This window comes from Schistocerca gregaria, chromosome 2 (assembly GCF_023897955.1).
Source record: "Schistocerca gregaria isolate iqSchGreg1 chromosome 2, iqSchGreg1.2, whole genome shotgun sequence".
NCBI classification, from domain to species: domain Eukaryota; kingdom Metazoa; phylum Arthropoda; class Insecta; order Orthoptera; family Acrididae; genus Schistocerca; species Schistocerca gregaria.
In genome coordinates, this window is record NC_064921.1 from 841,248,361 (window position 1) to 841,266,957 (window position 18,597).

At 43.8% G+C, this 18,597-nt stretch overlaps 1 protein-coding gene across 5 annotated transcripts in view; it reads left to right on the forward strand.

Annotated features, from left to right (window-relative positions):
* LOC126335195 (extracellular serine/threonine protein CG31145) overlaps positions 1 to 18,597 on the forward strand; it is a 1,599,051-nt gene that overhangs the window by 305,977 nt on the left and 1,274,477 nt on the right. The window contains exon 1 of one of the 5 annotated variants that reach the window (XM_049998201.1): positions 7,279 to 7,345. The exons of the other annotated variants lie outside the window; for them this stretch is intronic. The gene's annotated coding sequence lies outside the window, so the exon portion shown is untranslated. Of the gene's footprint in view, positions 1 to 7,278; positions 7,346 to 18,597 lie in introns of those variants that run through there. 5 annotated transcript variants of the gene reach the window in all.

An 18,597-nucleotide genomic window follows, 5' to 3' on the forward strand; every position in this document is an offset into this window, starting at 1 on the left:
TAAATCATTGCCAATTTAGTGTCCACTTCCTTGAATACTCGACGATATTTACCACTTAAGTTTAAGGAAAATACAGATACTAACTTTTTTTCCGTCCTGCCGTAGTGCAAACCACTTCACTGATAAAACATTGTCAGGTGTTTCTGTAAAAAAATATGAATAGTATTGGTTAAAAACAAACAGATCACGTGCTGAAAGAAAAAATACCTTAATTTGGTATTTCTTAGAAGAATCATTTAGTCAGTGTAGCCACAAGGCATTGTCACATATATCAGGCCAACTTCGCCTTCGTTAATCTCAGTAAAAACTAGAAATATAAAATAGTAAAATCATTACCTTTTCTAGATGGACTCGAGAGGCACCAAGATCTGCATAACGCGATCCCGTCCACAGGAGCGAGCAACAGAGTAAGATGGGGGCACAGGTAGTAAGCATAATGCGACACAGCGTCGTGTGCCAGTACTGAAGCCTGATACCTTGTATTAGGCTTCAGTACTAGCTCAGTAGGTGACCTGTTTACACAGGCTTATAGGTTATCCAAGTCTGCACAACGCGATCGCGTTTCTTAAATAGATGTATTTGTTTCTCTGTTTTTTATGTAGATAACCTGAAGATGCCTAATTAAGGCGAAACGCGTTGTTGAAAAATAAAAAGATAAAATGGCAACCAAGACTGTTTTTAACCATTACTGTTAAGCACTGGTTTCCTGTATGCCAGTATGGACTGGAAGAATTCTAAATTATCATTGTCATTTCGTTTACTGTAGGTATAGAAACAGTTTTGTCCCAAAAATTTTTATTTTTTACTAGTTGTCTTCAGCGTTTCTTCAGGCATTTCACGTCGTATTACATCATCTGCCATCCTCTTCCACTCCCCCCTCCCGCCTAAACCCCTCTCTGTCACCCACCGCCTTCCCCCCCCCCCCCCCCAAACCCCAATCACCACACTTCCGGTCCGCCAACATGTCCACACCTTGAGTTTACCACTCTTCTCCAACAATCACCCTTCTCTTTCCCTATTTCCCAAACCCTGCTACCACTTCACCCACATTTTTCCGATTTTATGTACATTAGAACAGTACACACACACACACACACACACACACACACACACACACACAAAGGCCGTATTTTATAAGAAACCCTTCCGCTACAAATATTACCACCGTTTCCACAGTACTCCATTCATTAGTGCTGAGACTGCAGTCCGTAGAGGTGCCGATGTTGGTTCTAAACACATCGGAATAGATCCCAATGTTTTGGAAACTCTACTTTGTTCCAAGTATAGTCGATAAAAAAATTACTTTACAGCTGACGTCAACCAACCACTTGCCGCTGCAGTCTTCCCACATCGGCTGCCGGCTATCGCTCGGTTATCGGTGACGTGCAAACATGGCGCGTCACTTCGCAAATGCTGTTAATGTGAAACGCTGAGCAGTGGTGGCCGTCGCCGCAGCGAGATGATATGTCGGAAATGTGAGACGATCTGTCAACGATTGATTTTAAGTGATAAATGACTGAACTGCGGCAGACTGCGCGTTCTGTAGCCGTGATTTTAAATTTACATCCTAAGCTGACCACAACCTCGTTGTGCAGCGAATCCGAGAAAACGTAGATCAACAATGTGCGAAACAAATGAAATCGCTGTCGTTTGAAGCTGACTTCTACTAGCAAAATCAAGACAGAAACAAAAATTCAGTTTCAGCGCTAAAAGCAAGCTATAGTTTCTCGCTATCGTTTGTTACCTGAAACCATCCTCACATTGGCTTCACGAGCTGCCACGGTTACCAACTTATAAGCGATTGTCGTTGGCACTTGGTTGCTGTTTACAGGCGACGCATGCAGATTCCATACAAAAAAGAATGGCAGGAAGAAAAATAAGAACAAATAAAACGTCAGTACGTTGAAGAAAATGTCGCAGCAAAGCACTGGAAATGGTAAAAAATATATTTGAATAATAAACCCAATGAAATTAATAATTAAACTCTTTCGATTAGATTTAGAAATAAAAAATATCACGGCACTTAATTTTATTCTAACCTATGACCTTCTACACGTTAGGTTTATAAGCTAACCACTGCGCTCCACTGTAAGACTGGGTTAAACAGTTATATTTGCGACTACGGTGCACCAGCTGCCTTCAAAAATTCGGCTTCGTGCAGTGTCGTGCGAAGCTTATCTAATCTAACCCGATCTCTGTGATCATGATTACTGTATTTATGATGCTGAACCGCGTCTTGTGCGGAAGTGGCCAGTAGTGTTTCGCTGGTGCTGTGTGAAATGTGTGTATTTCGTTAACATGGTCATGTGTGTGAGCGTTATTTTTGACGTGGCTATCATGTGTGATTAAATATAAAGTAAAGGTGTCATACCTATGATTCGGAATCCAAACAAATGAAGAATGAAAGCCGGATACGAAATTCTTGTGTCAGTTTGACAACAGCGAACGGTTCGGGCGTGACGTTGACCGCTCTGATTGGAGGAAACCAGCTCCAACGCGTGAAGTGTCAATTATCAAGTAATTTTAATCCGACTATAGTTCTTACCATTGCTGTGATGCAACGGTTCTAAGGCGATGCATCCGTTCTTGATCCGGTACTGTTGGTTGAAATGGACTGCTCCTATGGGTAACTCCGGTATTTAGATTTAGACAGTCTATTACGTTATGTAACAGAAATTTTACGTTCATGCCTGTTGTTTTATTTGTGACATTGGTGTTGGTCAAAATAACAAAACCACAATAACACAGTCGTACACTTGCAACAATCGACGGTCTGCTATCCAAACGCTAGATAATCTACATATGTTTCAAAAATACTTCTCAGTACATAATTTCTCTAATTTGAAACAGACTTGCGCTAGCATACAGACTCTTCTATTTCCGACAAGGCGAGCACCTCACGATGAACTGCTGTCGACGATTACTTCTTGGGTCATTGCTCGTGACAGCCCTACAATCTGACTGTAACAAGTGTTATAGTCAGAATAGTGTAATACGTAAGACCTAAGAAGAGAAACTTTCTGCCTTTTGCAAATTCCTATTTGATGTCTAAGTTGTAGGTTTTGGAGCACTAACCATACCTCAGTGCCCACTCAGCACGTAGGAAGCTCTGCTGGTTCCACGTCAGCTAAATCCAGCAGTTCACCGAACTGTAGTGGCGTGTGCAAACCAACAGCTAAATACAACAACACGTAAGATGCTTTGGATAATAATGACGCACTGTAGGCCGCAAGATAGAGAAATGTTGCAAGACACAAAAACAAATGAACATACAACAGTGCTTCAGAGGAAAATAGTGAAGTGAAAGTGCAATTTTTTAAAGTAATCCCTGAACTGATATATTTTTAAAGTGCACATTTTATTCACACGTGTCAGTGTCACCACCCCTCCCCGTTCCACCCCTAGACCCTGGAGCACACGTCACATAAGTGCGTAGGGTGAAACACGAGGGCTGAAAATGCCTAAACACTCATTGCTGCTTCAGATCTGTTCAAACTTCGTCCAATGATTTTGAACAGTCCCTAGACGTTGCACCCTCATTACAAGAACAAAAACTGCGGTTATAGTACACACCAAAGGCGAGAGATCACGTTCAGTAGGGATGCAGCCCCATGAGGTCCTTGGAGAAGGGTGGAGCTGTCAGTAGTGATGAAGGGAGTAAAGAACGTCGTTCTGTTGCACATCATACTGCAGAATGTCGCTTTCGACCGTGAAATGTGTATATATGGAAACCCCAATTGAAGTGGTGATTTATACCACCTCCTGAGGCCTTTTAGTGGCGATTCTGAGCAGCGGAACATGTGATATGTTTTCCTCAGTCACCCGTAAGAAAACCGCCTGATTTGAACATTGGGAGTTGCGGTTCTGACATACATCGCAGATGAGTCAAGAGAAAGGGGTGGAATGTGGGTAAGAGCGGGTGGAGGGAAGGGGGTGGAAGGGGGACGACCTGCCCGTCATGCGTCCTGTCTATGCTGGCGTTGGATAGAATCGTGGCAAAATTGTCTGACATTAATTCATCTTACACCGCATTTCAATTTCTGAGGTCCGGCCGTTATTTTCGCAGGCATGGACACCTTACTGCTTGTAGCTTCTCCAAGCCGTAGGGTGTCACCTTTTTGAACCATTACAGAGGAAACTATTAGACACCTATGAGCCAAATTTTGAACTTCTGCGTCACAGCGGGAGTAAATGTCGGGGTTTTAAAAGAATGGTCCTTCAATGGCTCAATGTATTAACATATATTTGAAACATTTCATCCATGACTGGCACTTGGAGCAAGTCTAGGGACATGCAACAGATCACGGAGGACACAATAGCGCTCTAAATGCGCTTTCTGAAAAAAGTGGAACTTAGAACGCTTGACATTTCCACTCTCCACTTATTTTGTTGCCTCTATGTGTGTCACCATGTCTGCAGACAGAGCGGCGTCTTCGTTAACTAATCCATCGTTCTTATCAGCATTGCTGCAGACGTACAAACAGCGACAATTTCTTCAGAAAGCGTACGGTAGCCAACGTCGTCGTCATTCTGTAGCCAGGTATTTACCTCATTAAAACTTATGTATGAGCATCCTAGAATGATTACAATTGCTTCATCTGACTCGGAGGGGTCGGCAATGCCACCAGTTTCTTTATTCACTGTGAAACTCGCGTCCGTGGACTTACAAATGGTCACAGATGGTTTTTCCAATTTGACACCGTTGATATTCGAGTACCAAATCCATGTGCAAGGACTTTCCAACGGTTCTTGTTTATCCATACCATGTAGTGCAGCTTGCTGTCTATGGAGACTACCACATCCGTTCTCTTCAGAATCATTCTACACTCGCGACAAACGGAGGCAGGACAGTACTGTACAACTCAGTGCTAAATGACATCGTACCTTGATCCGTGTGTGATGGTTGGATGAACTGAAATTTAATAATTGTAGTCGACCATTGTTGGCGTTATTGCTTTCGAAGCATCGAATGCTGTTTTTCTGTGTACTTAAAAAAGAAAAAAACAAACCGATTAACCCTTTGTTGCTGTTGGTAAATCTTTCAATCTTCCTTCTTTGCCAGTACACATACATATTTCACATCCTGGACTGGTGGTACGCTTAAGTACATGTTTCTCTTGAGTTCGCAGCACTTCAGTGTATTCAGTATCTAGTTTGCAGTACGAAAATCTGTCTGTATAACCTTTGGTGACAACTGAAGAGCAGCTTTGGAGAGAGAATATTTGTTTTGTGTACATTGTCGTTCAATTGTTTGAAACTTTCAAATTTACCATCATTTATATGATGTAGGTTATTTACTGTTTTCTTTAGAGAGAGCATATTTCTTTTGTGTACATTGTCGTTCAATTGCCTGAAACTTTCAAATTTACCGTCATTTATATGATGCTTTCTTTTCGTGCGCCTCTTCCGTTAAATTGGTAGCTTTTGTTTAAAAAATGCGGAAAACCATATTGTACTTTTAGAGTACCGTCTGGCCATGTGTGCTTATTTCCTATACTGCTACACAGGCGTAGTTCTGTGCTTTCTTTGGTGGTTTTCGTTGTTTTTTCTGGCGTTGTTGATCTGCGTGCATAACGACCAGACCTTTTTTACTGCTATCACGACAGTCGCGTTTTTAAATGTTTTTGACAGATAAATACCACTTTTGGTATCGAAACAATACAATTCAATGAAGATAATGGAAGGCGGTTACAAGCTGTGGTTTATTACTGATCAGAAAGGCTACATTCTTGCCTTTGATATTTAATTTCGAGCAGAAACAGGAGAATATACCTCGACAAAATTTTGAAATCGATAGCCCCGATTCAAAGACTAAAAATAAAGAAAAGTTTGGTTTGGGACACAATGGGGGTCAACATAAATATTTCTCATGAGGCCTTTCACTTTCAAAGGAAATAAAAAAAGAGGTGAAGTTCATAACAGGATGTCACCTTCCAGAATTTTGTGTCTGGCCTCCAATTTCCATGGAACAAAAGTAACATTTGTTTTCAAAAGTAGAAGGATGAGACCAAAATAAATATCCATTACCGTCTGTAGTAAAGGACAAGTGAAATATGGAAAGAGTGTACCATGCGGACAGACCTAAATCTGATTATCGGTTGTGGAGAAAATACATGAAGTATTGCCTGTCCCGTGGATTAATAGAGATGAAATTTATAAAATCTGATGTACTGTACTGAGAAGTGCGTAGGATAATGTCACGTCTGAAGTGAAAGGAGAAAGGTTATTCAACGCCTGATGGATCCACCAAATGTAAAGCTCATCAATCCGAAACAGCTGCAAGCCAAATTCTAACAAAGTAATAAATACAGCAAAAGGAAGAAATTAAAACACTTAATATCAAAGGATGTAAGACTTAAGAAATAATAGCTTTCACTTTGTCACGAGAATCTGTTGAGTGTGTAGAAAAGCAACATTCGATCTAGTCCACACTCAAGATTTCTCTGCTGCATTGAAAGTAAAAGTTATTTTACTGAATTACACTTAGTAACTGTGTAATTACCATAATATTATTAATTTGTAGCCGTTGTGCATTCTAAACCGTTTTGTGTTGTTAGTTTCGATATGTTCTACCAAAAAAATGTTTCAAATGGCTCTGAGCACTATGGGATTTAACTTCTGAGGTCATCAGTCCTCTAGAACTTAGAACTACTTAAACCTAACTAACCTAAGGACATCACACACACCCATGCCCGAGGCAGGATTCGAACCTGTGACCGTATCGGTCGTGCGTTTCCAGGCTGAAGCGCCTAGAACCGCTCGGCCACACCGGCCGGCCTATGTCCTACACTGTGGACTGTAGTTGAGCATACCGCAGTGAGGTACAACCTTTATAAAATAGTAAAAACAACAACTAAATATTCTTAAAAAGGGTCACTGTTATTTTGTTAGTATTTACTGCAGCGTTTCATACAAAAACTGAACAAAAATGTTTACTGGTAGTTCATGTAAAGAAAGGTTAATGAAAAGCTTATAAACGAGGTTTCACTGTATGTGCGTAGATATAGAACACCAGTTATGCTGTTGCAACGCCTGTTACTCTATCATATTTCACACCGGAAAAACAAAATGGATGAAAAGAATAGCGAGTGCAGAGGGCGATATGTAGACCTACTGGGCGCGGGATAGGTTATACGCAAACCGCATTGGGTGCTCGGGCGCGCGGAACATTTGCAAGCAGTATCGGCACGCCGCGGTATCTGCCGCCTCCGGAACTTGACCGCTAGTGGGGGCACGGGGGCGGGAGGCGGAGCGCGTGCCGCACAGCTGACGGTTGACAGTTAGCCACAGACGGCCGCGCCAACTGCATCGCTGCGTCCGAGAATTAGCAGGTGGCGGAGTTCTTGTACGTACCCTGATATCATCACCATTAATTTTCTGTGTATTCTATGTTATCCGTAGGTACTGTGCACTGAGGTGACAGAAGTCATGGGATAGGAATATGGACTTAGAAAGATGGCGGTAGTGTTGTGTACACAAGATTACAAGAGCAATGCATTGACGGAGTTGTCATTTATATTCAAGTGGTTCATGTGAAAATGTTTCCGACGTGATTACGGTCGCCCGACGGGAATTAACAGACTAGTTGGAGCTAGATGCAAGTGACATTCCATTTCGTTAGGGAATTCCGTATTCCGAGGTCCAAAGTGTCAAGAGTGTTACGAGAACACGAAATTTCAGGCCTAACCTCTCAACACGGGCAACGCAATGACTGACAGACTTCACTTAACGACCCAGAGCAGCGGCGCCTGTGTAGCGTTGTAAATGATAACAGAAAAGCAACGCTAAGTGAAATAACAGCCGGCGGCGGTTGCTGAGAGTTCTAGGCGCTTCAGTCCGGAACCGTCAGACTGCTACGGTGGCAGGTTCGAATCCTGCCTCGGGCATGGATGTGTGTGATATCCTTAGGTAAGTTCCATAGTACTCAGAGCCATTTGAACCATTTGAAATAACAGCTGAAATCAATGTAGGGCGTGTATATTCGTTAGCACAGTGCGGTGTAATTTGACGTTAATGGGAAATGGCAGTAGAGGACCGGCGAGAGTGCTTTTTCTAACAGAACGACATCGCCTGCAACGCATCTCCTGGGCTCGTGACCATAACGGTTGGATCATAGACTGTTGAAAAGGCGCGGCATGGTCAGATGACTCCCGATTCGAGTTGGTAGGAGTTCGTGGTGGGGATCGATTGTGGCACAGACGCCATGACGCTATGGACCCAGGTTGTCAACAAACTGGTGGTGGCTCCATAATGGTGTGGGTTGTACGTGTATGGGATGGACTGGGTCCTCTGATCCAACTGAATCGATGATTGTAAATGGTTATGTTCTGCTACATGGAGACCATTTGCCGCCATTCACGGACTTCATGTTCCCAAACATGTCACTAGGCCACAATTGGTTCAGATGGCTCTGAGCACTATGGGAATTAACTGCAGTTCCAGACTGAAGCCCCTAGAACCGCTCGGCCACTCTGGCCGGCGGGCCACAATTGTTCGAGTCTGGTTTGAAGAACATTTTGCACAGTTCGAGCGAATGGTTCGGCTACTGACATCGCCGACATGAATCCCATCGAATATTTATGGGACATCGTCGAGGGGTCAGTTCGTACACAAAATCCTACACTGGCAACGCTTTCGAAGTTATGGACGGCTGTACGGATAGCATGGCGCAATATTTCTGCAGGAGACTTCCAACGACTTTTTGAGTCGACGACATGTCGAGAGTTACCGCACTACGCCGAGCAAAACTAGGTCCGACACAATAATAGGTTGCACCCCATAAATTTTCTCACCTCCTTGTATAAATATTAGTTCTTTTCTCAGCTGACAGTTCAGCCAACAGTGATCTGAAAGTTGCAGGCTAGTACAATTTGTTTACATTGTAAAATCAGAAACAGATCCTTCATCAAAATATTTAAGCTGACTTCATTTATATAAGGCTTTTAATCTCCAGTGCTGCGTGCACAAAACACGCTGGATTTACGTTGGACGTTTGTTGTCTGTCGTTGTGCATATTCTACTAACAAGTTGGCTACTAATCGAAAGCCAAAGTATACAGATGAAAACGTGGAAACAAACGTCATACTTAGTGCAGTATTTGAACGTGTATATCACACAGAAAAGTGTAGTATTCTAAATAACCACCGAGCTAAAGATGAGACTTGAATATAAGTAAACGTAATCGAGAAAAGTCATTTACGAAATATTTATTTATTTCAGTAACCTACTTTACAAATCTCTTCAGCTCATGCTAGGTACTCGTGGATATCTGGTGTTTAATTTTGTTCTCAATGATAAGAGAACCTTCCAGGTGAATATTAGCTCTAAACTCGCCCATACTGCCAACAAAAAAGCAATCTTCACCATTCATAATGACGCTACAAACATGAGTGTCCAACTTCTGCATACTTCATCAGAAGATAAAGCTGAAAGGCTGGAAAATGGTTCATGGGAATAAACATATTTTATGTGGCTGTTCGCAGTTATCAGCCATTACAATATTTAAATTCGATAGTTGAATTCCGGGTCAGGGTGTACATTTTTTCCGCCAATTTTACGCTGCGTGATATATTACTGGCTTATTATTCATTTTAAAGCAACTCTAGCAAATGTCACACGCGACGCATGTAGTAATTTAATATCAACACAGAAATGAGAGGACAGTGAAACGCACGCTGCCATTGATAGTCTATTGAAAATTTTACAACTGACCGCTCGTACTCAATGTGGTATGTATGTTTAAATTTCCTCATTTATAAATTTTGTTGTTATTTGTGTCCTAAAGCGATACGATCTGTTTTTAACTGATCATTACTCTTCATTAATGTATTTGGTATGCATCGGCATTAATTATTATGTTCAACGTAGAAAAAAACTGCACTAATACGATACGTATCGCTTAAGAAAATGTTTACTACTGCACTATTGGGCAGATCAAAATTAGCAAAGAAAAGAAAAAAGAGATTACAACTATAACCCTAAACGAACTCTAGAGCTTGAGTATTCTGAAGCGGAACTGCTGCCATATTGACTCGACAGTTCAGCTACACGGTATTGAATGAAGAAAGTTGTAGGACGTCTTATTACAATGTCACCAGATCGGTTTCCTCCGACGCAGTTTTCCACTGAAAAATGACGAATTTCGTTGGGGATGTTACTGTACAGTTTGTATACAGAGATATCGCGCTGTGGCAACCTAGTGAGCAGTTTTGGCTCACTTTGTCAAAGGTTAATAGAGATGATAATTCTTGTAAAACTAAAGTTGTGTGGCGTGATTGGCTGGGTGATCCTGAGGGACAGTATCCCTACCCTTTGCGCACACTGATCCCTTTGCTTCACGAAGTTTGAGGTTTATGTGTTAAATGTGTCTGATACGTGTAGATCTCTGTTTTATGTGGTGTTATATCTACTTTGTTAATTAGAGAAGAGTGACAGTCAAACATGGCGCTAAGGTATAACCGACTCCTCCCGAGTAGCACCGAAGGGGTCGCCGAGCGGTCACCTATCCAACTGCCAGTCACTCTCAGCGTCGCTTAACTTCGGTGTATCCACTGAGGCAAGGCCACCGGGATATTATTCTTGAGAATTACAGTGTATTCGCATTCTAGTATAGTACGGTTATTGTTTGTAACTGTGACACGTCTGAAGTTACTTCCATCTAAAGGAAATAGGTCATTGAGCCATGTGCGGCTCGCGTTCATGCAGTTTGTTCTTCGGCATTTTTTCACATCCAGCGGCGTCTTGTTTCTTCCTTCCTTACTGGCGTACCGAAGTTGCTGGCTTGCCTCCGTGAATGGCAGCAGCAGCGCTTATCGATACTAGTACTGTCGTACTATCTTTAGTGGGACTGCTAGTATTTCCGGGTGGTGCTGTTGTGTGCGGTGGTCAGACGGTTGGGACGGAGCAGCGAGGAAGTCTCCGTGGCGCGCAGTCAGGCGGGGCGGCTGGCGGCGTGCATGTACTGTCAGATCGTGAGGCGCTAGCTACAAGAGCGACAAAGTCCATTGCCCCGAACCTGGATGTTGAAGCTGAGTGATCAGTTAACCTGTTACGAAACATCAACTACACTCATGGAAATTGAAATAAGAACACCGTGAATTCATTGTCCCAGGAAGGGGAAACTTTATTGACACATTCCTGGGGTCAGATACATCACATGATCACACTGACAGAACCACAGGCACATAGACACAGGCAACAGAGCATGCACAATGTCGGCACTAGTACAGTGTATATCCACCTTTCGCAGCAATGCAGGCTGCTATTCTCCCATGGAGACGATCGTAGAGATGCTGGATGTAGTCCTGTGGAACGGCTTGCCATGCCATTTCCATCTGGCGCCTCAGTTGGATCAGCGTTCGTGCTGGACGTGCAGACCGCGTGAGACGACGCTTCATCCAGTCCCAAACATGCTCAATGGGCTACAGATCCGGAGATCTTGCTGGCCAGGGTAGTTGACTTACACCTTCTAGAACACGTTGGGTGGCACGGGATACATGCGGACGTGGATTGTCCTGTTGGAACAGCAAGTTCCCTTGCCGGTCTAGGAATGGTAGAACGATGGGTTCGATGACGGTCTGGATGTACCGTGCACTATTCAGTGTCCCCTCGACGATCACCAGAGGTGTATGGCCAGTGTAGGAGATCGCTCCCCACACCATGATGCCGGGTGTTGGCCCTGTGTGCCTCGGTCGTATGCTGTCCTGATTGTGGCGCTCTCCTGCACGGCGCCAAACACGCATAAGACCATCATTGGCACCAAGGCAGAAACGACTCTCATCGCTGAAGACGTCACGTCTCCATTCGTCCCTCCATTCACGCCTGTCGCGACACCACTGGAGGCGGGCTGCACGATGTTGGGGCGTGAGGGGAAGACGGCCTAACGGTGTGCGGGACCGTAGCCCAGCTTCATGGAGACGGTTGCGAATGGTCCTCGCCGATACCCCAGGAGCAACAGTGTCCCTAATTTGCTGGGAAGTGGCGGTGCGCTCCCCTACAGCACTGCGTAAGATCCTACGGTCTTGGCGTGCATCCGTGCGTCGCTGCGGTCCGGTCCCAGGTCGACGGGCACGTGCACCTTCCGCCGACCACTGGCGACAACATCGATGTACTGTGGAGACCTCACGCCCCACGTGTTGAGCAATTCGGCGGTACGTCCACCCGGCCTCCCGCATGCCCACTATACACCCTCGCTCAAAGTCCGTCAACTGCACATACGGTTCACGTCCACGCTGTCGCGGCATGCTACCAGTGTTAAAGACTGCGATGGAGCTCCGTATGCCACGGCAAACTGGCTGACACTGACGGCGGCGGTGCACAAATGCTGCGCAGCTAGCGCCATTCGACGGCCAACACCGCAGTTCCTGGTGTGTCCGCTGTGCCGTGCGTGTGATGATTGCTTGTACAGCCCTCTCGCAGTGTCCGGAGCAAGTATGGTGGGTCTGACGTACCGGTGTCAATGTGTTCTTTTTTCCATTTCCAGGAGTGTATTTGCAGATTGTTGCTCCCTGCACCGTTCGGGCTAGCAGCAACGTATGATGTGTTGGGATCAGTAAAATCATTCAGCCGTCTTCCTATATTGTGATTAATTATTAAATTGACTGTTACTTGACAGGGAAGTGCACCAGCGGTATTTTCTGCCCTGTGGTCGTTAACGCCCCACTTACCTGTTGTGGTCGTTAGCGTAGTTTTCCAGCAGTGTGCCTTTCCTTGTCGTTTTGATGCTGTCCAGCACGGCGTGCAGTTTGGCAGCCTTTTACGTTCGTTGGTTCACATTTTGCTTAGAGTGCTTGTTGTTCCCTTGGCTGTTTTAGAGGCCAATTTATGAAGACGTAGTGCTGTTGGTGTCTTCATTCTCGGATGATATTTTACATCGTTGTGCCGTTGGTTGGACGGGAGGGAATTGGTTAAATTGTTGGACGGTCCTTGGGTCGCCCTAGTTTGGGTTGCCATCTGATTATTTAACTTCAACTCTTGGCTGCCTGTCTCACTTCACCTTACATTTGAGCTACCTTCTCAGGCCGACCCTTGGGACACTTCTGAACACCAATTGTTCTATTTGTTTTAGATTGTGATTTTCATTTTAGTCTGAAGTATTGTGCAAGGCCTTTGGCTGTGTATTAATTTTAAATTTTACGTAAAGGCCTTCAGCCGTGTTAAATTAAAATTTGTTCTATCTGAAATGGTTTGTAATCCAGGCTCTAAGCAGTTAGGTTGCTCAATCTGTTATGTGTGGCCTTCAGCCGAGGATTTTTCGTGAACCCCTTTTAGTAAGGCTTTCAGCCGTGTGCGTTCTTTAAAAGAAAACTTTTTATATGAAGGAAGGGGTTTATTTTAAATTGTTTATCTGACTTGTTGTTCAGGACTTCAGCCGTTGTTTCAAATTTGTTCCTTGAATTCCGGAAGGCGTTCGATACAGTTCCGTGATAAACAAAGTAAGAGCCTACGGAATATCAGACCAGCTGTGTGGCTGGATTGAAGAGTTTTTAGCAAACAGAACGCAGCATGTTGTTATCAATGGAGAGACGTCTACAGACTTTAAAGTAACTTCTGGCGTGCCACAGGGGAGTGGTATGGGACCATTGCTTTTCACAATATATATAAATGACCTAGTAGATAGTGTCGGAAGTTCCATGCGGCTATTCGCGGATGATGCTGTAGTATACAGAGAAGTTGCAGTATTAGAAAATTGTAGCGGAATCCAGGAAGATCTGCAGTGGATAGGCACTTGGTGCAGGGAGTGGCAACTGACCCTTAACATAGACAAATGTAATGTGTTGCGAATACATAGAAAGAAGGATCCTTTATTGTATGATTATATGATAACGGAACAAACACTGGTAGCAGTTACTTCTGTAAAATATCTGGTGGTATGCATGCGGAACGATTTGAAGTGGAATGATCATATAAAATTAATTGTTGGTAAGGCGGGTACCAGGTTGAGATTCATTGGGAGAGTCCTTAGAAAATGTAGTCTATCAACAAAGGAGGTGGCTTACAAAACACTCGTTCGACCTATACTTGAGTATTGCTCATCAGTTTGGGAATCGTACCAGATCGGATTGACGGAGGAGGTAGAGAAGATCCAACGAAGAGCGGCGCGTTTCGCCACAGAGTTATTTGGTAACCGTGATAGCGTTACGGAGATGTTTAGCAAACTCAAGTGGCAGACTCTGCAAGAACGGCGCTCTGCATCGCGGTGTAGATTGCTCGCCAGGTTTCGAGAGGATGCGTTTCTGGACGAGGTATCGAATATATTGCTTCCCCCTACTTACACCTCCCGAGGAGATTACGAATGTGAAATTAGTGAGATACGAGCGGGCACGGAGGCTTTCAGACAGTCGTTCTTCCCGCGAACCATACGCGACTGGAACAGAGAAGGGAGGTAATAACAGTGGCACGTAAGGTGCCCTCCGCCGCACACCGTTGGGTGGCTTGCGGAGTATAAATGTAGATGTAGACAATAAGTTGATATTTCTTTAATTAGGCTTTCGCCCATTCTGTTGTAAGTATAAAAGGAAATTTATTGGTTAGAAAAATTGTTTATTAATGTGTTTTTAAAAAATGGTTCAGATGGCTCTGAGCAATATGGTAACGGACGCACGGTTCCAGACTGAAGCGCCTAGAACCGCTCAGGCACAGTGGCCGGCTGGGACTTTGTACGGGCGCTGATGACTGCGCTGTTGACGCCCCACAAACTAAACATCACCCTCATCGTCCTTCAGTCCAGTAAATCTCTTATAGCCCAATTTTGTATTTCTCCTAATCATGATGAAACTAAAAATTTTGACCGCACTTCAAACATTTGGGGTGTCATCTAGGGCAGTGCGGGATTCGCCGAGCGGTGTTAGGCGCTTCAGTCATGGACTGTGCGGCTGATCTCGGCGGAGGTTCGAGTGCTCCCTCGGGCATGGGTGTGTGTGTTTGTCCTGAGGATAATTTAGGTTAAGTAGTGTGTAAGCTTAGTGACTGATGACCTTAGCAGTTAAGTCCCATAAGATTTCGCACACATTTGAACATTTTTTTCATCTAGGAATCAGTGTATCTGACGAATCGGAATGCTGCTTTCCAGCTTAATACCCGATGGAAACGTGACATTGGGAGACTTGTTTCTCTGCGTGATCAACGGCTTTATGTGATTTCAGCCAACGGAAAGTTTGGCTGTGATAATGGTAAGACGAGTTTTCATCACGGAAGGCGCTCGCAGAAACTTGCAGCGACATCTGAATACAATACGCATTCGGCAGCAGTGTCTTAAATACAGGGTATCTATAGTTTTACTTTCTCTACTTGATCCAGTGTAGACGGAAAACAGTTGACCGTATGGGTACCCAACTTAAAAGGAATGATGTTCAGATGGTGCGGTGCATGATTTGTGTTGTTAGCAGTGTCCGTTCAAGATTTACCATTGAGCGGCGATTCTTGTACACCGACGAAGGATTGAAACACCACGTACATTACAACTGCAGACGGTCAATAAGGATCTGGCCAAGGCGATCAGGGCTTTATGCGTAAAGCTGCTTTATCAAACCAACAGCAATAGTACTGCTATACTTCGCGACTATCGACACGTTAAAGGAATATGGAGAGGTCCTCTTTCTGCAACGAGATTGACGAACATTACTCGGAAGTTGCAATTAAAAGGCGATTTTGGAATTGCTCCTGCGATAGGCTGGCGACAAATTGTGCCAGAATCGTTGAATACTGTTTGCATAGCTGAGAATGCTGGACCGGATATGCGATATTCTAACGGGGCACTAGCTGTGCCACAATAGCTGAACATTCTATGGTCCAACATTGATTCTGGCAGCCGTAGAATAACCTGTAGTGCGGTCCTAGGCTGCCGTGGATGCAGATAGTCGTCATATTGAGCAAACGTATGTAACCTGGAACTTAAATATTGTACGCAATTAACAAATGTTACACTCTCATGTGGAAATTAAAATGTGTCTGTTTCTGTGGTTTACTCGTCATTTTTCTTCAGCTAGTCCTCACAAATGTTTCCACAAAGTTGCGTTATTCTTCTGACGCTCGTTTCCATTGGAAGGGCCCTCTCAACTAGCGGAAGTCTAATTGTAACAATCCTGTAGAAGCTCGCAGTGCACAAGGTCTGTTCGCAAAGTAAGTTGCGATGCTTTCCTGTGCGCAGGCGAGTGCGGGCAGTGAAATGAATTCAGCGGAGCTGTGTCTTCTGATTCAGGACGAGTCTGGCCGTGCCGCGGAAAGGGTAATGAAGTGTTTCCGCCAGTATAATCGATAATTCCGCCACTTCTTAATTACATCATGTACTGATTTTCTTTTTTTTTCTAGTACGGCAAAAATGTGAAGCTTGCTCAGTTTACGGGAGAACATATTAAGTGATTGTTCTGTACGAAAATGGAGTCAGCTGTTTAGGAAAAGTCGAATGAATGTCCATAATAGTGAAAGTGGTTGACGACCATCTATTATGACATTGTTGCAATGGTCAGTAGACTCAGAGAAAATTGTTGGTAAACGATTACAGATTTACCTGTCAGTTTACCTCGTTCATCACGGACAGTTTTGTACAAACTTGTTACTGATGAGCTTGGTTATCACAAATTTCGTGCACGATGGGTATCAAAGCAGCTGATGGTGTGCACAAAACGAAGAGTATGGGAGGTACAGTAATGTTTCTGATGTAGTGTCGTGCAGGATCAAACGAAATCCTTAGCAGATTGTGACACTGTTTGCGTACAAAACGTCGAGATGATAAACTAATGAATAAAGTGGGATGAAACTAAAGGAACCGCCAAACATTGTCTACACTAAATCGGATGATAAATGCTTTTGTAAAGGCAGTTGTCATTAATGATCTGATGGAAACAGACACAATAGTAAACTCAGAAGATTACTGTGAAACCTAAAACAAGAAGAGCCATTCACAACAAACGGGGTGAGATGTCTGATTCTATGTGCGTAATAAAGCTATGCCACTTACTGACGCAAGCATGCAAACGTCGCTTAACCGTTTGAAATGGAAGTTGTTTAATCATTCCACGTACAGCCACAATTTACCACCTAAAATTTTCAGCTGTTTCCGAATACGAAAAAGGTCAAAATGGTTTGAAGGCGACAAGTTACAGGGAAGTGTCAAAGTACGGAATACCAGAATTCTTCAACGGGAGCACTGAAAAAGGGCCTTTATGTTGGACAATTATGTAGATAAATAATTTAGGCTGTATATAATAAAGGGCCACTTCATGTACTGGCGCTTATGTTTTTGTAAAGTAACGAAACTTACTCTCCGAATAGCCTTCGTACATCCCCCAATACCCATCTGAAGATGCCTAGAGATTGTGATCGTGCCAGAAGGTTGCACAGCAGTTCACTCGAAATCTTACGAAATCACCCTTTTCGTTCTCTTTGTTCAGTTACCGCCTCACGGTCACCAAACGCCGTAAGCCACTAAGTACACATACAGCGCAGTGCTGAATCCAGCGTCTTTCGGCAAAGCTTTCCGAAAATTATGAAAGCAGCTGAAGAGATAAATATTTTCCACAGTGGCGCAAACGCCTTATGAAACATTCATGAGCATGTAATCACAGAGCAACGAGCGGATTGGTACAGTGTTAAGATTCTGAGCTCACATTCGGAGGAGTTCATGTCCTCGTCCGGCCATCCCGACAGAGGTTAAGCGTGGTTTCTCTGACTCGCTTAAGTCAAATTACTATTATTAGCAGAGAGCTTGTCTATTTATAAGAGTGCCGATGTGAGAATTGATCACATTAGACTACGCAGTGTCTGTCACAAACTACCATTATTAATAGTTTTAAAGTCATGCGTATTAAAACGACTGAAATGTTTTTTAAAAAACTGCCATCATTTCGTATTTCTGTTGTTATTTCCCGTTTTCATTATATATTTATTTTCTGCAAAATAACGTTTCCAAATCTGACCTTATGCTCCATGTTTAGTGTTCAACTAATCGACGGCACGCTACTCCCTAATCTTTCTTGCCAAGTGAAATCACGGCTGTCCGGCTAAACTGTCCTGAAGTGTATCCCTGATTAATATCGATGATGTTCCTTAAATGAAAGGCTACTACAATCGGAACCAACTCAGACCAAACCCTTCGAAGACACAAGTGTGTGCCTTTCATTTAACGAACAGGGAAGCTAATCGTGAGCTACATATTGCATGGTCAGGCATCCAACTCCAGCATCATCACGCACCTAAATACTTGCGAGTCACCTTCGACAGAAACCTGACATTCAAATCTCACTTCAGGAACACCAAAATGAAAATCTCCGCTCGAAAGAACCTAATTCGCAAACTAGCGAGGACACAGTGGGGATCACATCCACAAACTGTTCGCAGTTCTGCAATGGCATTGTGCTTATCTACTGCTGAATATGCTTCTCCTGTCTGGTACAGGTCATCTCATGCCAGACAAGTAGACATTGCTCTCAACGAAACCTGCAGGTTGATCACAGGTTGCTTACCCCAACTGATAAGCTCTACTGCCTGGCTGGAATAGCACCACCATGGATACGCAGAACAGTGGCTGCCAACAAGCAGAGACTGAAAGTGGAACAGGACAGTGCCCATCCACTGCGCGGACATAATCCACCACAGCAA